A 20,649-nucleotide genomic window follows, 5' to 3' on the forward strand; every position below is an offset into this window, starting at 1 on the left:
TGTATGGGATGTATGAATGTGTCATTAAAGTTGATACTCGTATGGAATCATAATTTTAGTATAAATCACTCCAATAGATAATCCTAAAAAAAAATGTTGACACAGTGTATTTCCTATAATTGAAGATTGGGCCTATATGGGCTTTATATTATATAATGAGTAAACTGTCCACACGCGAGGCCCGAGTGTATTTCTTCACGTTTGCTTCACTTCTATTTTGCTGGCCATGGAACGTTTTTTGCAAGATTTGGCATTGATATGTCAGGAGCAAGAATTTCGAAGTTGAAATATCATTGATATTCATTGACAATGTGGACTGCTCAAGTGTTTATGTTAATACTTAATAAAAAGATTTGGAAGTGCTAGTATAAAAATGGTTGAAGCATTTTCGCTACACGTACAACAAATGAACTTGTGTGGGTTTAATGACCTTAATCCATGTCAAGAGAGTTTCAATTTCTGGGGTAAAAAATCAACCTTTCTAACACAAGCAAATAACCATTCGCAGACAACAAATTTCTTTAACCTACCAATCCAAAGCAAGATAATATAATCATATAACAATTGCACTGTACAGCTCTTCCTAGTCCAGATGACAAACACAGCAGTTCATCAGTGTATTCAGTATCTCGAAATACCATTCTAACCAACTAATAACTTAGTCATGTATCCTGCAATACAGTACATCTGTTTATTCTAATGTCAACAACTTGTAGCCATCTACAGCAGATGAGTACCACCACACATGCAAAAACCACAAATCGTTTGAACTAGAAATTGATGTCCCAAATTTGTAGTACAGTATATATCTGCTTATCTACTGGAAAACACACACAAAATATGCTTAAACTTTCAATACATTAACAAGGCAAGAAATGTAAAACTGCAGCTCTACTGCGCTTAGAGCAACCTTGAAACCTAACAAGAAAAATATCAATCTTCCATTTCACGTGAAGCAGATGATGCATTACTTCAGTACCGGTGTTCCAACTTCTCCTTCTCTTGGTAACTCTGGACATACCTGCATCCCATAGGAGGAACTGTTAGCATAGACTGCAACAGGATAATGAAAGATGGGCCATACGGAAACTGGTCCTAGCTATGTCCCTCCTTACAGCAACTCAAGCAGGAAACAAATGGTAAACCGTCAGATTCTCTTGAAGTGGGATCATGAGGATGGTCATGTACACACGAATAAGATACAAATAAAAAAAAATAGGCAAGTCCCATGTAAGTTCAAGACAAATCTGTCGAAGTAAATCATGGTTGCACTAAACCTAGGAGATCCTCCTAAGCAAACACGTAATTGCAACACACAACCCCAGGAATAAGTAAACTATGGCCTACGGTCAAGTGTACGACAAAGCAATGGTCACCGGACTGTATTAACAAGGACAAGGAAGTACATGGTAAACATTTTCGTTAGAGTCCAGTGTGATCAATGTAAATATATGGTAGGAAGATACCTTTGCTAACTCATAACTTGCAATAGAACATTCTTAACAATACATATAACGAATATATATACAAATAAATCTGCAATGATTTGTTATTCAAATAACCTACAAAAGCCTTTCTTTCCATTTTCTCCCATTTGTTGGCCTCTTTGAAACAGAATGAGACCTAAATCCTGGGATTCTATTACCACTAGTGTAGTGAAAATTACACAAGAAAACAATTTTATATCAAAGAACTGGCTCCTTTCATCATCTTACTTCTAAAACCAGTTTTCTAAAAGATGCTAGGCGGTGGTCGGACGGTGGGAGAGCACCTAGACATGCTAGGTGCTAGGCGGTTTTATTTATTTATTAAATATATATATGTAAGAGTGTAAATGTATATGTATATATGAAGAATGAAGAAATGAAACTTTACAGACTTCTTAAAATGCATGTTAGTGAAATGTGAACAAAACATGTCTCGTGATTCAAAAATTCAAACAAAAAGGCATAAGAGTTTCCAAAGCAAACATGTTTCATAAGTCATAACTGACAAAGACAAAAGGATGGAAATATCGAACATTCCACTATTTCTCTAACTCTTCCTCTCCACATCTCTCCAAATTGGGCTTGTAACTTAAATTTTTAAGTCTGCGTTTTATTTTGGACAGACCTCTTAAATTGAAGGAAAAAAAAAACACCTCCTAGGCCAATTAATCAGCCCGCCTGGTCCGTCTAATCGGACCACCGATTATAGGCCTAAACAGTTCAGCTAGGCACCGCCTAGCACCTAGGCCGTTTTTAAGAACACTGTCTAAATCACATAAAATAGAATCTCATGATCTGAGGTAACTCCTAATTCTAGTTTGATTTCTTCACCCTCTTTTTCTATTTAGAGAAAACATGAAATCTTCACACCAACAATAGGATCCATTCTATCTTATTGTTTACCATCCATTCAAATACTTGAGAGGGTAATGTTAACTATATGGGCAACAACAGAAAATGGAAAATCAGATAAAAAGCCCCACACTTTATGCATCACCAATATTATCCAAAAACAAACTAAAAGAGTAATGCAAAAAAAATTAACGCTATCCAAAGGTAATCAGTCACCAATACGTCCACGCAAACTACCCATCTGAACAAATAAATTCTGAAGTCTTAACCTAAGGCCAGTAATTTCATCAGTAATTCAGACGACGTGTACTAGAATCTACAAATTTCTTCCATCAAACACACAATTCGTCAATAACTTCAGCCATCTATATAAATCTATGTTGTCAAAGGCGTAGCTAAGCAGTCGGTCCCTCCAAGGCTGAGATTAGTGAAAATGGTTGGGATTTGTTGTCAAAGGTGTTCGTAAGGAGCAGCCAAGGTGCCTAAAGGCGCCAATTGGGAAGGCTACAGCCTTGCATTGCTCCTGACAACATGTGGACCCATACAGTGTACCAGAGGCATAATTCTAGTGAAGTACGATCTACTCACCATTATGATCCTTCCCTAGAAAAAACCGCTCATTGGGATATCTCAACGTTGTCAGAATGGTCAAAAAAAATATGTCCCTCCTTACAGCAACTTGAGAAGAAAACAAAAGGTAAACCGTCAGATTCTCTTGAAGTGGGATAATGAGTGTAGGGGAGTGATATTCTCTATACAGCACGCGCTTAGCATAGTGGAACTAAGGGACCGACCTGTGATATCAGGTCGCATCCAAGAGCCAACAACGCGCCACAAGACAGATCGTATCATCACGCGAACTACATCAGGCAGTGACACATACTCCCTATCCATAAGCAATCATGACTGACGGAGTACTTGCACTAATCCCGTCGATCGCCACCATCGACACGACCGCAAGCTACTTGCTCGGGATCCACTCCTCATCATCACAGCAGACCTATGTAGATATTTCTCACATGCTCCCATGATCCACACCCCACGTTGGTGATATCCTCTACACGTGGAGGGTGAGGATACACTCCGAATCTCTATAAATACCACTCCTATGAACTACGCCAGGACTGATTCTACGAGCCCCGACCCCAGAAAGCAAGATCGCGAGGCGATTCGGGCTCCAAAAGCCGAACTCGGTCTCACCTATACATTCATACCAGTCCCCAGAGACTGTTTGTAAGGGAATATCATATCACACCTTTACATTGGCGCCGTCTGTGGTCTCGATTACTTGAGAAGCCAAACCACCTTTACACTAATCATTAGCAAAAAACCAAACCATAAAGATTCTCAAGCCCACGGCATGGCAAGCCTCGGCTCAATTCAACTCTTTGGCGCCGCGCCTAGGAACCATGAACGAACAAATTGCACAACTCAGGCAAGAAAACGTCACCTTACGTGCACAAGTAGATACACAAAGCCCACTAGCTGGCACCGCCGACGACGACGTTATCAACGTCAGTCAACAAATCACCGAGCTAAATCAAAGGCTCGACAAGAATGCGGTCAAGAAAGATTCCACTCAAATAGTGCAGAAAATGCTGAAAACCTATCGCGCCTCTCCATTCGCTGCCGAAGTCCTTCACAAGGTCTCGCCTCGGACTTTGTCCACCCGTTTTCCATCAGATGACGGGTCGATTGCCGGGCGCCAAAGATATAGCACGATATGCTCAAAGCCTCGCGCTCTACAGCGCGCCAGAGTTCGACCATCTCCGCTGCAGACTCTTTCCAGCCAGCCTAAAGGACGGCCCACTCGACTGGTTTTTCTCCCTCGAGCCCGACTCCATCTGAAGCTTGAACAAATTTCACCGACGTTCGCGAACCAAGACGCGTAACAACGACAGGCGCCAAGAAGGGTGATCTCAATTCACTCTTCCATTTCACTCTGGCAGGGGGAAACCCACTCCCTTCTTCTTAAAGCCGGTTCAAAACAGCTCTTGGACATGGAAAGCGGCCTCAAGGAATCATTTGCCGCAGATGGCTTTCATTAACTGACGCTGCCGCCCCGCGAACACCGGCCTCACTAGGTCGCTCTTAAAAGACCAACCCGACACGTTGGCGGCATCTTGCGAGTGGATAAATACATCGTTTTGCAAGAGGCTTTGTTAAAGCGAAAAAGGGAAGCGTAAAGCAAAGAAGCCAGAAGAGGAAGAAGTTTTACGGTCGCATCATCATCTAGGAAACGACCCGACAACAAGGGCAACCCTCCGCATCCAAACCAAGAAATGATCGGAATTCGGCCGTGCTCACGGATCTCCTAGTCACATACTAGAAAAGATCAAAGCGTCTTTGATTCTACCGCCGAGATACGACGGCCCGCCAGATCGCCCGGATCAGCCCTTCTTCGCGCTTTCATCAAGAAGAATGCCATGAGACCGGCGTCTGGGGGGCTCAAGCATTACTTGCAAGACACGGTCGGTGGGCACATCAAACATTACACTAACATCCCCCGACGGCGACTGCGCCACAAACTCATGGCCGCAAGATTCGGCGAGGTCCCCACCCAAGAAGGAGCTCCGAGGTCTCACGATCGCCCCGCCCGCCGAGGGCGCTCCCCCTTAACGCCTTATCCGGTCGCCGCCACCCGCCAAGGCGTCGAAAGAAACCGCGACGTAACCATTCACATGATCACTCTCCAAGACGATTCCGTCTCAAGTTCACGGGAAAAGCGAAGGCGCGTCGGAGCCCTTCATGAAGTATACAATTTCTCTTCACAAGCGCGACCATGCCGCGATTCGGGAAGAAGAAGAACGGGAGATATCACCTTCTCCGAGGTCGACCTCAACAAAGGTCCGCCTCCCGCGATAACGATGATGCACTCGTGGTCCACGCCAAAATCGTGGATGGACCGCCGTTGAAGCGAAGTTTTGATCGACCCTGGTAGCTCGTGCGATATTTTGTTCTATCACACGATCCAGGAGATGAACTTACCAAAGTCGGTCTTCATAGACCCCATTGCACCCCTCTTCGGATTCAACGGCTCCAGAGCCGACCCAATAGGAGACATCATCCTCCCAGTCTCAGTGGGATCCCGGGAAGACAAAGTCAGCTTCAACACGCGCTTCAGCGTCCTAGATACCAAGTCGTCCTACAACGCCATTCTAGGACGACGTTGGATACATCGATGCGGTGCCGTACCATCCACGCCGCATCGTCATCCGCTTTTCGACCCAGGGGATGATGGAACCGAAGCAACCAACCGAAGCCCATCATTGTAACAAATCATCGCCGCAAGAACCAAGAGCGAGGAACCTCCCATCTCCACAAGAACGAACCTACCAACTATACTATGGCCAAGGATTTAGTGGTCGAGGTGAGAGCTAGCTTGAACAAAAAACAAGACGGGGGCTCCAAAGAAGAGTTTTCAGTCACCAGCCCCGATCTCAACCACTACCAAAGCACTAGGCATATCGACGGTTCAAATCCCAGAGATCGCCCCATTGGGCAGCATCACGAACAAGCACAGCCTCGTGCTACCACCACCACCTCCCCTCCAACCAGTTGTAATGTCGGGGGAACTACCCGGTTCTGTTGTCACGCCAATGCGGCGATAGCCGACTGTTACTTCCGTAACTCGTTGTCGGGAAACCAGTTCCCGACGCCCCCTTCCTCCGACCACCGGCCAGCCAACACACCAAGACAGAGCCCGCGCACGAAAGCGCCGTAAAGTTTTAACGCCGTGAGAGCTGCCGACTCAAGACAAGCAGCAAGTGAACCTCGGAACCGAAGACGACCCTAAACTCGTCTATGTGGGAGCCAACCTAGACCCCACACTTAAGGCTCAACTTGTAAACTTTCTGTCCATGAATAAAGATGTGTTCGCTTGGTCGTATATTGATGTGCCTGGTATAGACCCTAGTGTCGCATGCCACCGGTTAAACGTCAACCCTGGTGCCAAACCAGTTCGACAACGTCCTAGACGATTGTCACTACGCTTTCAAAAAGCAATCAACGACGAGGTAGATAAGCTCAAAAAAGTCGGTTTCATCCGCAAGGTCGACTACCCAGAATGGATCGCCAACATAGTGGCAGTCCCGAAAAAGAATGGCACCGTCCGTTTGTGCGTCGACTTCACCAACGTCAATCAAGAAACTCCAAAAGACAGCTTCCCCCTACCAAGAATCGACCAGCTAGTCGACCAGACTTGTGGGCACGAGCTGCTATCATTCATGGACGCGTATAGCGGGTACAATCAGATACCACTAGCTGAAGAAGATCAGGAGAAGACATCATTCATCACCGAACAAGGAACTTACTGTTACAACGTACTCCCATTCGGACTAAAGAACGCGGGAGCGACCTATCAGCGGCTAGTAACTAACATGTTCCAGGACATGTTAGGGGATACCATGGAGGTCTACATTGACGACATGGTTGTCAAAAGCAAAAAAGCAGCCGACCACCTCACCCACCTCGAGCAAGCGTTCTCCAGACTACGACGAACCGGAATGAAACTAAACCCAGAGAAGTGTCTTTTTGGTGCGTCCTCCGGAAAATTTCTCGGATATCAGGTCTCGCAACGAGGTATAGAAGCAAATCCAGACCAAATTCGGGCGTTCATCGACATGCCCGACCCTCAAACAAAGAAACAGATACAAAAGTTGTATGGGGTATGGTCGCCGTGACTCAACCGATTCATATCGAGCATCGGACAAGTGCCGCCACCATTCTTACAAATACTCAAAAAGGCGAGCAATTCTCATGGAACGATCAATGCCACCAAGCATTAGCCACCCTCAAAGAGTACCTCACAACACCTCCGGCCTCGCCAAAACCAACCGACGGAGAAACTCGGGGGCTCTATCGGGCGGTATCCGATTTCGCCATCGGTTCGGTCTGTTCAAGGATCGAACACTGGTCAGAAAGGCCGATCTACTTCACAAGCAAGACACTCATTCCGCTCCGGTAGAAGAACTACTCTTATATAGAAAGAGCGGTCCTTGCTTTGTTATACTTCGGCAAGAAAATTCAGGCCCGTATTTCCGGCTCATCCAATCAAAGTCCGAGCGATCTCCCTTTGAAGAGGATTCTTCACAAAGACAACAAGACTACCGGGATGGCAATATGGGCGTAAGAGAGGCTTTTTAACACCATATGGACTTCGTCCGCCGCGATATATCGCGGAAGTCGGTCGTTCTGCGGACTTCCTAGCAGATTTCCCGGGTTGACGACCCTAATGGGGAGGTGAAAACAGAGGTCGCACCCAAGAAAGGGAGCACACAAACACGGTCCCTCTACGCCGATGGTTCCAAAAGAACCCCGAGGCGGTGGTATGGGAATCGCCCTAGTCTCCCCGAGGGAGCTATGGTAGAGAAGCGATTCGGATAGACTTCGCGAACGCCAAACAACGAAGAGTCACGAAGCACTAATAATGGGGAATGCCAAGCATCCAAATTTGGGAGTAAAGGAGATCCAAATCTTTAGTGACTCATCGCGAATGGGTCGCTCGCCAGTTGCAAAAGAGTACACTACTACAAATGAAGGTAACCTCTCTAAATACCTTCGGGTTGTTAACAATTTGCTTCCGTCATTTAGCGAAAGCGTCGATACACCATTTTTGCGTGGCGAGAACCGCCACGCCAGATAGCTTGGCATATCTAGCTACCCGGAATCGAAGCGTGGTCCCTCGACAACCGATTATCGAAGTAGTCGACCGAATTTACAAAGCGGACCAAGTCTTGACAATTAGCGACTGGTCCCACTCTCACGAAGATCGACGAGTCACTCATGGATGCAGCCTATTATACAAGTACATTCAAACGGCACACTCCCCAGGAGCGCATTCAAGGCCAAGAAGGTTCCACACCAAGCACGTAGCTATTGTTTGGTGAGCGACAAGTTATTCCGCAAATCCCAGCGGACCTCATCCGAGATGTATCACCCGAGCAAGGCCGGCTAATTTTTTGCTGAAATTCACGAAGGAGAATCGCGGCAACCATGCCGGGTCGGTCACTAGCCCACAAAGCGATCTCCCCAAGGGTACTTCTGGCCTCGTATGCAGATCCATGCTAAAGCGTATGTCCTCAAATGTATCAAATGCCAAACATTTGGTCACAACATCATGCAACCAGCTCGCGAACTGATTAACATTGCGAGTCCTTGGCCGTTCCACATGTGGGGCATGGACATTATGGGACCATTCATCCCTCGGAAAGAGCACCGGCTCCGCTTTGTCCTAGCTGCCACAGACTACTTCACTAAGTGGGTTGAAGCAATTCCGTTAGCGCACGTCAAAGAATCACATGTCAGAAATTTCATTTGGACTCATCTCATCACCCGGTTTGGCCTACCACATACACTGGTGATGGATAATGGCTCAGTTCAAAGGGCAAAAAGCGATCAAAGAGTTTCGGCCAAATGGAAGATCGTTCATGCATTCTCTACACCACGAAGCGCTCAAAGCAATGGACAAGCAGAGGCCAAAGTAATAAGGCCATTACGGAGAATTTGAAAAGAAAATTGAAAAGAACAAAAGCCGGTGGCCCAATCACCGGTGGAGAACATAACGGGCTCATCGCGACTATTTCGCTTCAAGCACCGGGCGAAGTCACCATTCTCCCTATGCTATGGCACGAAGCCGTCATACCCACCGAAGTCGACAATCCGACAACCCGATCTGAACTTGTCTAAACAGCCTTAATAACTTCGGTTCTAGCTCGAGAGATCGACCTCCTCGAGGAACGGCGCGACCTAGCAGCCGTCCGAGTAGCAGCCTACCAACAGGTCCTCAAAAGATCTTACAACAAACGAGTACATCCACGATCTTTTCAACCAGGCGATCTCGTGTTGAAGAAAACTCAAGATGATGCTAAGCTAGCACCAACATGGGAAGGCCCTTACATCGTGGAACGTGTCGTTGGCAACGGCGCGTATTGGATTAAAACCCAAGAAGGAAAGATGTCGCCACGACCATGGAACACATACTTGTTAAAGCAATTTTTCCAATAGTTGTATTACGCATTGTAATTCCTGTTCCCAGGCACAACAAAGTTCAAATGAAAGAAAGTCAAGATGGTATCATAAATGGCGGACCTACTCACATCTCCAAACCACGCCTCCCGCAGGCAACCGAGGGGGCTAAACACGCTCATACGCCAGCGGGACGCTTTCGGGGAGCTTACAGGGCTCAACTCTCGAAGTCTCGCTAAGTTGAGGACCTATACTTCTAGGATCAACTAGCGAGAACGCTTCGGAGCGTAACGCCCTCGGGGGCTAAACACGCCATATCATCACGCGGGACGCCTCGAGGAGCTTACAGGCTCAACGCCTCTCCGAAGTCTCGCTAAGTTGAGGACCTATACTTCTAGGATCAACTAAGCGAGAACGCTCTCAGGAGCGTAGCGCCCTCGAGGGGGCTAAAACACTCATATCGGCGGGGACGCCTCGGGGAGCTTACAGGCCTATCGCCTCTCCGAATCTCGCTAAGTTGGGGGCATATACTTTTCGAATCAACTAAGCGAACGCTCAGAGCGTAACGCCGGGGGGGCTAAACACGCCATCGCAGGCGGGACGCCTCGAGGAGCTCATAGGCTCATCGCCTCCCCGAGTCTCCCTAAGCTGCGGGCATCCACTTTTTCGACTCAACTAAGCGAGAACGCTCCCAGTGAGCACCATAGCCCACGAACTCACAGGGGCAAAGCCCCCTTTTCGTCCTAAACGATCAAACGCTCACACAGCGTATTCCCATACATTATCATAGCAGCACAACATGTAGCAAGAATACATTTGAACCAAAACATATATAAAGATTAATCCGATCCAGAGCACCGACCTGCTGGGTCTACCCAGAAAATCCAGGTCGGCTACCGAATCGCAAATACCAAAGGGAGCGAACTGCCACTTTAGTGGAAACCAGTTCTCCAAAAATCAAAAGAAGCGAACTGCTCGGGCAAGCCCGAAAATGCAGCTCTAATGTTTAACCCTCATAGGGGCACAGAAAACACACGATCAAAGCGGACAAATCAAAAAGCCGTATCCTCACCAATAAACAAAATCAGCATCACGGTGCGACCACATGTTTATCCTCGAATACCGGTCGAGGGAACATATCCGGAAGCTCGCGAACAACAACACGATACCGCCTCTTGAGCACCATCCGCTTCTTCCGGTGACAATATTTTCGTCCGGCTTTGGCGTTACTCACTACTGAGCGGTGGTATACGCTGCGTTCGAGCCTTTACGAGCAACCCTTCGGCATTGCTTCACAGACTCGGTCACCTCCGTGATCTCCATTTGCAAGTCAACAACAGACGCAAACAAGTTTTTCATTTTCAAAAGACGACACACTTACCTTAGCCGACATAGCTTTCCGGCCTCCTCTTGTCGGCTACCGAAAGCGGCTCAGCAGACATCCCAATTTCGACTCGGGCATCAACATCGATAGGAAGGCGTTACAACGTTCTTCACTTTATCATAACCAAAGAAGAAACCGCAAGCACGAAAGTACAATGAACATCAATCGAGAGAACGACCGAGAAACTAGCAAACAACACTTTCACTGGTGACATTTCGCCATGTCCATGGTCCCCAAGAGTATCCATGTCGTCGTCCTCGACCTCGGCTTTGTCCCCGTCAAAGCCAATACCCTCGAAGACTTCGCCGCTATAGCGCAGAGTGGAAGCCGCGAATAACGCGCCACAAAGACGCTTCTTCCCCGACCTCCCCGACGAAGAACTTCTTCGCCCCCACGCCCCAACGTGTGGGCGAGAACTCCCACTAGCGACGTGGCCCCCTGCGCCCGGTCGTCCATCCGCTCGGGCGACCGAGGGCCGTCTCCTCCTCCGGTGGGCGATTCGATAACCACACCTCCGATTGGTTTCGCCCGACCTCCGGGGCCGTTTTAGCTTTCTTGGACCCCGTTGCATTGCCTTCCTCTTTGCCACGGTCGCCGCGGCACATGTGGATGAAATTCCATCTCCTCCATCCAGAGGAGAGCTCTCTCGCCTCTTGCCTTCTCCACACCAAAAGCGTAATAACGAGCCATATGAGCGGCTAAAGCACAAAGAGCAAAACAGAGGCAATGAGGAAGAGATAACACCTTCACAATGATCAAAAAAGAGAGAACCACCATACGGAAGATGACCACCAAAAGCAAACACGCGTTCGGTGGAGTGAAGACAAAGAACAACGGGGAAGTCCAAATGCCATCGCTCTCCCGAGCGGTTTCTATTTATGCAAAAGAAACGTCTCTTCCCGAGGCTCATTAAGACATCGAGGCGCCAAACGCCAATCCAATCGGGCAACCATCATTTCATATTTCGCGAAACCGTTCATCTCTCGCGACACGTGCAAGCACGCGACTTGAAATGGAAGTGACCATTGCTCAGGGGCGCTCGGTCGTTACCAATCTTGAGTAACCGAGGACGCTAACACCGACCTCCACGCAAAACACGATTCAAGATTGATACAAGTCGACCAACCCGGGGCATACAAATCAAATGCATGCATAAAGCGAGACGCAAGGAAGAAAAACAACGGATAACAACATGGCATTAATATAAAGCGGTTAGCAAACCGAAGAGACCGATCAAACCCAACCAGTCGCCCGGATAAGCCGAAGCTGCTTTGGTCTACCCAGAAAATCCAGCCCGGCTAAAACATCGATTATCATAAACACGCGGACAAAGAAAAGACGAACCGCCGTGTAACCCCGGGAAAACAGCTCTATTGTTTTAGGCCAGTGGCCGCTTACAAACGCAAAAACCAGACATTCAACTTTCAAACAGCATCTTCAAAGCCTTCAACGGAGGGGCGCCCAAAGACTTGGGGAACGGCTCGGATCACGGGGAGCGCGTAATCTTTGCCGGTTAAGCGCCCCACCCTGACCGCCAACGACGGGAGGTTGATCCGCAACCATCTCATCAGCAGGAGCAAGAACGACCCAGAACCAAAGACGACCGACCTCGGCGAAGTCGACCCGGTCGATCTATTGCAGGTCGCGAGCGGCTCCTCGGCAGGTCGCCATACCGCCTCCGGTTCCTCTATTTCAGACGGATGGCAAGATAGGCGCGCCGCCTCCATTGCGAGTAGCTTTACAACGCAGCGTATTAGCGGCAGCGACCTTCTTCGGATCATCGACCTCATGCCGGCCCGGCCGCTTCGTTCACGGCCGGCGCCCTCTCCGAGACGATGTAACTAGTTGCGCTTTGGCGTTTCAGCTCCACCTTCTCCGATTGAGATATCGCCTCGAGATCGGAGACCTCAAGCCTCAAGGCCTCAACCTCCGACTTCTCCATCTCGGCCAAACAAGGCGGTTGTCTTCGGTTTCGATACCCGCAACCATCTGCAGCAGGCTTCACGTATTACCGCAAAACAAACGATAAGCAAGCGATGTACAATAAGGGATAACACAATCGGTAATAACACTTCCACTTACCGGGCAAATCGCCTTTATCCACCGCTCTCACATTCGACTCTAGTTCCTTGGAGTCAAGGTCTTTCTGTCACACCATCAAGTGTCATCCCTTCTAGCAAGCAAAGCGGCTATGGGTGCGGACTTGTAGCTGCGATCCGACCTCTTCCGCAGGCGCTTCTTCCCGCCATTTTCATCAACGCGTACATCGTTGCGCTCCGGCTCGTCCTTGCCCGATGCCGGACGGCTCCTTACCGGTTCCTCTCGAGCCAACCTTCCCCTTCATCTTGCTCGAGGCATCTCCAACCACCCGGGTCGAATGACCTGCAGGGCAACCTCAGCGGCATCCTCCATTAGAACGCTGAAGTCGGGCATCGGCCTCGACCTCGGGTTGCGAGCTGCCCCTCCCACCCATTCGCGACCTCACCACCACAATGCGGCGATCCGGGCCACCCTCGCGATCTTAGCGGTCGGTACTCGGAACATCGGAAGGAACGTCCTCAACGTCGAAGGGAGCATCCTCCCGACCCATGCCCGACCCAGACCCGGAGGCCCCAGCACCCCCGAGGGGTCGCTTCACCCCAGTACGGCCCCGGTTTCTATCCTCCCTGGTCACCAAATCACTTCCACGCTTCTCCATAACACGTACTTTGGACGCTCCCTTACCACGAGCCCTACTTTTCTGAGCTTCTCTTCTCTTCCGAACAACAGGTCCTCCACGCTCCTTAAAGAATTCGGCGACCTCTGGCAACTTGGCGATTTTCGTCCGTCCGAAGTCGGCCGAGCGAATCTCGATCTCGCTTTCGGTTAGATGGCACGTGCGGTCGGTATATCTGTACAAAAGACAAAACACCAAATGTTCGATCAGTACAAAATCAATCGATATCAGCGGAAAACCTAAGAAAGCGTACTGGTACCCACCAGTGAAATCACACGTTTTCTGTCCACACCGAACCCGGCTTCGCCGCGGTGGTTACCGACTAGCAGAACGGTCTTTTATCCCAAGACTTCGTTACTCACTCCATCCGAAAAAGCGCTGAGAGTAGCTCGGGTTTGCAAGCTAAAATTGTATGCCCTAGATCGCTTCAAAGTGAAGTGCTCAATAATATCAGCGACTTCGATCTGGTATTCACCGCTGGCGTTCAACAGGTCGAACACCTTTAACAACCGCCAGGTGTTACCCGAACCGCGACGTGCGCTTTGCCCGGCCGGTTCAAAATGACAAACCAACCCGAATCGGTATCGTCATGTGCGCCCTCAGCTGCCCCTCACAGACGATCACCCCGTGGTGCGGTGGGACGTACCTATCGCTAAAGACCAGGACGCCTCGGTCAGGCTCGTGGATCTCCAGACCTTCTACGGTTATACCATATCTTTTCCTCAGATATGGAAACGCCCTCAAGGCGTGTTTATCCACAGCCCTAGGCGGCAGCTCGCTCGAAGCCGACCTCTCACCGCGTCCTGAAGTGCCAACGTCAGCAACCACAGAAGCAGATCGAGCATCGCCTTCTTCACTCACAGCCTCAGCCTCATCCCTATCTTCCTCACCCAGCCTACCAGCTGATTCATCTGTCTCCTCCTCCTCTTCCCAACCAAGGGAAACTTCACGACTTCGATGCGAGCGAAAGTGTCATCGAATCCGACATTCTTCTCCTCTAAACTTAACAAACCTAGCTACTGGTATCTAACAGAGCACCCTAACTACTCTAGCACAGAAGCTTAACACTAAACAAGGGAAACGGGTTCAAAAATGGCAGAAAACTAACCTGAGGGTTGATGCGCTAATGAAGTTCTCTCTACCAAACGAAGTAGCCAAATGAAGCCTCAGTCAAGCAAGTAAGATGTTTGAACAACCGCCCCTCCAATTTCCAAGGCATTATGATTACACCGTAGCCCTAGCCCCCACGACTTCCAAGTAACTGTCTTGTCTTTTCACATCCCGAAAAACGGGGCCCCACGTTCCCTTTGTTTGCGAATCGCCGGATCATCGCCACGTACTTTGCACACGCGTCACACGATCACACTAACCAACTCACGCGGTTAGCACTAGTCGTTCTATTAAGCGATCGCGGGCGATCCCCAACTATCACATAGTACGTGCCACCGTTAATCGTTTCTCTCGCCAGTCGTTTTCACAACCTACTAAGAGGGGGTGGTAGGGAGTGATATTCTCTATACAAAGACGCTTAGCATAGTGGAACTAAGGGACCGACCTGTGATATCAGGTCGCATCCAAGAGCCAACAACGCGCCACAAGACAGATCGTATCATCACGCGAACTACATCAGGCAGTGACACATACTCCCTATCCATAAGCAATCATGACTGACGGAGTACTTGCACTAATCGACCGATCCATCGACACGGCCGCAAGCTACTTGCTCGATCGGCTCCTCCTCATCACAGCCAGACCTATGTAGATATTTCTCACATGCTCCCATGATCCACACCCCACGTTGGTGATATCCTCTACACGTGGAGGGTGAGGATACACTCCGAATCTCTATAAATACCACTCCTATGAACTACGCCAGACCTGATTCTACTCTGAGCCCAGCCCCCAGAGCAAGATACGTAGGCAGTTCGCTCCAAAAGCCGAACTCGGTCTCACCTATACATTCATACCAGTCCCCAGAGACTGTTTGTAAGGGAATATCATATCACACCTTTACAATGAGGATGTTCATGTCCTCAGAACTAATGTGTCGGAGTAAATCACGGTTGCACGTACAAAATTAGGAGTTCCTCCAAAGCAAACACATAAATGCAGCACACAACCCCAGGTTATAAGTAAACTATAGCCTATGGTCAAGTGTACAACACAACACAGGTCACAGGACTGTATTAACAAGGACAAGAAGTACATGATAGGAAGAAATCTGCAATGTTTTGTTATTCAAATAACCAACAAAAGCTTTTCTTTGTGTTTTCTCCCATCCGTTGGCCTCTTTGAAACAGAATGAGACCTAAAACCTGGGATCATTATTATTTTTTTTTTATCAGCAAAACAATACAATGCATTAATTTTGATGATGTAGCCCATAAGTACAAACATACATATACAACTCGCCTCGCCAACCAAAACATCCCATCCAAATATGAGATCTTCCACTTTCATTCACCAAACAATAGGATCCAGTCAATCTTATTGTTTACCGTGCATTAACAAGATATTAATTATATGGGCAACAGCAGAAAAAGGAAAAATTAGATAAAAAGCCTCGGACTTTATAATCCATAATCAAGCTAAAAAGTAACGGGGAAAATTTTGAACGCTATCCAAAGGTTATCTTATAATAAAAATCAACAACATAATGTTCATCAATCTAACATTAAATCGAACAAAACCCAAGTAAATAATATTCATCAAATCAATTAAAGTATGAAAACAATAATGAATCTTATATATAAAAAAGTAGAGAGATGGGGTAATTACGTATAGCGCCGACAACGGGGAGGCGACAAGAAGAGTAGCTACGATCCAATTCTCGAAAAACTTTTTCCCAAGCTTATGAGGAAGATCTCTCCATAAGCCAGTCATCACTTTTTGTTGAAATGGTGATAAACTGTACACCACTGCCTTCATCCGTATTGGCGTCTTCCCCATTTTTTTTTCTTCTTCTGCGAATAAAAATGGTGCAGACGGATAGCCGAATATCGATTCGTATTCGAAAAATAGGATATTATCCAAAATTTTCGGATTCGGATACGGATGCTGGTACTATCCGTCCGATAATATCATAATAAGGTTTTTTTTTTCTTCAAACCAAATATCAACTCCGCCACCACCACTCCTCTTCTCAAATCTCAAATTCTCAATGCACCACCACCGCTCCTCTTCTTCATCCTCAAAGCACCACCACCATACAAAAGTATGTGATTCGATTATTGATCAACTCTCCTTACAATCTTCTTTCTTTTTAAAATTTGAGGTTATGATTCGATTTCGAATCACTTTTTTTACCGCAGTATTTAGTATTTAAGAAATGTACAACAAACTTTTTGAACGATAATATCAAGACTATTCTATTGAATAAACATGCACACAACTTGTATAATCTATAAACACTCACCCCCTTTTTCAAGGTTCGATAATGAGGTGAATCATTCCAATAAATTTTGATATTATGACTAAACAATGCTAGCCATCTAAAGACAACTGGGAAAGTTCTAACTAGGGTGACAATTATTATTGGCATCGACCAGTCATAATCAGACATCCCAGAACAAAACTTCACCCGCTTCAAAATGAGATATCTTATTAAAGCTTGTATTAAGATGACTAAACACAACATGCAGATTGTGCCAACACTGGCAGACGCCAGGTTTGTGCTTATTTTAAATTGTGGATCAAACCAATAAGCACACCGGTAACATCCCTTCAATCGTCCAAACATGCTACTGCTCCCTTTTCTAAGAACCTTATTATAGCTACTAGTGGTGAAGCTATTATCCTCTTTAATAAACGGATAAATCTGCCAGAACATTGAGAGCAATAGCACCATAAAGCACAAGACTATGATATGTTCTATGATGAACATAACAATAACTCTAGTATGTATTTGTATACAGATGTTTACAACTATGGATATGACGAAAATGCTCAAGGACATCAAATTTGAAAAAATATTAGCATCCCTGTTATTTCCAATAGAAGGCATGAGAAAACTCATACACACACATATAAAGGTAGTCCCATAGAGTTTAGAAAACTGATCCTGGGCACTCGGCATTGAGGTTGTCAGATCGACGGGGAGTTTAGTTGCTATGGAAAGAAGAGTTGGAGAAACAGAATTAAGTGTGAATAGTTTGTAGGGTAGCCATCGCTTTTTAGCACGAATTCCAGCTACGGTATCACAAAGCATCAATAGCATGCACACCAAAGAAGTTGCAGCTATGTATAAACCAATAACAGGCACAGGTGAAGGGAACTTAGAACCTTCTACAGTTCCATTGATGCAACCATGGTTTGCCATTGTTTCTCTGTTGGCTCACAGTCTGAAGGAGTGAAAGATGGATCTAGCTCTCCTTTAATAATGGCAATTGGAACAAGTTTTATTTTTATTTTTTTTAGATAAGCATTACTTTTATTGTTGTATGAAGCAAGGTATAACGTAGTGCACACTGCACATATGAGGGAGATTCTCATACGAAGGATACACAAGCATAATTTTTATTAATGTATGAAGCAAGGTATAACATGCCCTCATACTGTCCCTAGTATCCTAATTAAATCCCATTACTACTTAATAGAGTATTCCAATAAAAAATCATCATTTCAACACAAATAATTATTTCTTGCGGAGAATCTTGAGAACCAATACCACAACAAAGCTTTAACGTCAAACAAGATTCTATCTATTGTTAAGAACCAAATAACTGGGATGCAAGAGTTGGGAGAATTCTTATTGAATTGAACAAAACCAGTTGGCTTAAATAGCCTTACAAAGTAACTGAAAAACAGAGGAAGATGCAACCCACGTTTAACACTACTTCACTACGTGGTATGAAGCTAAAGAATAGGTCAAACAAGCAAACACTCCCTTAACAATAGGGATTATTAACAAATCAGTAACAAATCCTAACAACTTAACATCCTCCCTTAAACTGAATGATACTAGCACTTTCGGTTTACACAGTCTTGGACACCGCCCAACATGGTCGAAGCTTCAAGAATGCATCCAACTGTAGAGGTTTAGTCATCACATCTGCTACTTGCTCCTTAGTATTGCGGTGAACCATCGTCGCGATCTCGGCCTTTGTGAGTTCACGAAGGAAATGAAAGCGAACATCGATATGTTTTCTTTGCGTCCATGCATCAACTGGATTTTTGGAAAGCTTGATTGCTGAACTATTATCACAATATACAGTGGTAGACTTACTTTGAGTGTGACTAAGCTTCTCTAAAACTCTCCTCAACCACACTTTGCTTGACAAGCACATGAAGCCGCTGCGGCGTGATGAATTTCTGCCTCGGTGGTGGATAAAGTGACTACCGGCTGCTTTCTTGAAGACCAAGACACGCCCTGAACTCATTAAAATACATACCCTGACGTGCTCTTCCTATCTTCTGAGTCCCCAGCATAATCACTATCCGTGTAGGCAATTAATTCCTCACTTCCTCCCTTTTTGTAAAAAACACCAAAGTCGGTTGTACCTCTCAAGTACCTTAAGACTCTTTTTGCTGCTTGCAAGTGAAGTTCAGTAGGATTTCCCATGTATCTACTGATAAGACTTACTACAAACATCACATCTGGTCGAGTAGCGATTAAATACATAAGACTTCCCACGACCTGCTTGTAGAAAGTGCTGTCTACTTTTACTCCATCTTCATCTTTGAAGAGCTTAGTTCCCGGAACAATTGGGTTGTGAACTGGATTGCTTTTATCCATCCCAAACCTCTCTAACACTTCCAGCGCATATTTCCTCTGACTAATGTAGATACCATCAGATCTTTGCATTACTTCAATACCAAGAAAATATCTCATCTTCCCAAGATCAGTCATGTCAAACTCACGCATCATGGATCGTTTAAACTCAGCAAACATAGACTCATCATTGCCAGTGAAGATAAGATCATCAACGTAAAGACTTACAATTAAAATTTTACCTTTTTCTTCTGTTTTGATGAACAAGGTATGTTCACAATGGCACCTTTCAAACCCTTCCTTCACAAAATAAGACTCTATACGACTATACCAAGCTCGTGGAGCTTGCTTCAGTCCATATAAGGCCTTTTTCAGCTTGTACACCTTCTGCTGCTTATTACCCTTCTGTTCATAACCACGAGGTTGTTCAACAAAGACTTCTTCGCGCAGTTCACCATGTAAGAAAGCAGACTTCACGTCTAGTTGGTAGATAGTCCATTCTTCCTGAGCTGCAAGAGCAATCACCAAACGAATTGTATCTAATCGTGCCACAGGTGCAAACACTTCAGTATAATCAATCCCATGTTGTTGAGCATATCCCTTTGCTACCAGCCGTGCCTTGTATTTATCGACTTCCCCATTCTCCTTGAGTTTTGTTTTATAAACCCATTTTACTCCAATTTTCTTTCCTCCAGCAGGTAAATCAGTCAATTCCCATGTACCATTCTTTTCTATTGCCTCTATTTCCAAATCCATAGCTTTTCTCCATTTTGCATTTTTCACGGCATCTTCATAAGAAATTGGATCAGCAGCTGCAAACAAGGCCAGATTTTCCACATCTTCTTCTTCAAAAAGGCCTTCTCCACTTTCATAATCTATCATCCAGAATGGTGGTTTTCTGTTTCTTCCTTCATTTGAGCTAGGTGAACTGTCTTCAGTTGGCTCATCGGAAGACGAGTTCTCCACTCCTTCTATATCACCATTGAAATCAGCTTCATTGTCATCGACTACAGCTGTTTCTTTTTCACTATTATCGACTACGACTGTTTCTTCTTCACTGTCACCCAATTCCAAATCAGCTATAACTGCTTCTTCATGGCTCTTGTCCCAATCCCAACTCTTATCTTCTTCAAACACAACATCTCTGCTCACTATAATCTTTCGAGAAGCTGGATCATATAATCTATATGCCTTTGACTCCTCACTAACGCCAAGCAAAACACAACTGAAGCTTTTGTCATCGAGCTTTGTTCTTTTACTATCAGGCACATGAACATGAGAAACACATCCAAAAACCCGAAAGTAATCAACGGATGGTTTAACTCCACTCCAAGCTTCTTCTGGGGTCATATTTCTCACTGCAAACGTTGGACTCCGATTCAGCACATGTACAGTCCAATTGACTGCTTCGGGCCAGAAAGTTCTTGGAATCTGCTTCTCTGAGAGCATGCTACGAACCATATTCATAATGGTTCTATTCTTTCTTTCCGCAACTCCGTTCTGCTGGGGAGTGTACGCAGCTGTCAACTGTCTA

The 20,649-nt window shown here is 46.2% G+C and overlaps 1 long non-coding RNA gene across 1 annotated transcript; it reads right to left on the reverse strand.

Moving 5' to 3' along the window:
- Nucleotides 1–752: 752 nt before the first annotated feature.
- LOC147514492 (uncharacterized) lies at nucleotides 753–3,066 on the reverse strand. Its single transcript, XR_015208297.1, has 2 exons — nucleotides 2,928–3,066; nucleotides 753–1,021 (listed from the first exon to the last, which is right to left on the reverse strand). It is a non-coding gene; the product is annotated as an uncharacterized LOC147514492 (long non-coding RNA).
- Between the last annotated feature and the right edge of the window lie 17,583 nt (nucleotides 3,067–20,649).

This window comes from Coptis chinensis, chromosome 2 (genome assembly GCF_015680905.1).
Source record: "Coptis chinensis isolate HL-2020 chromosome 2, ASM1568090v1, whole genome shotgun sequence".
In the NCBI taxonomy this organism is placed as follows: Eukaryota; Viridiplantae; Streptophyta; class Magnoliopsida; order Ranunculales; family Ranunculaceae; genus Coptis; species Coptis chinensis.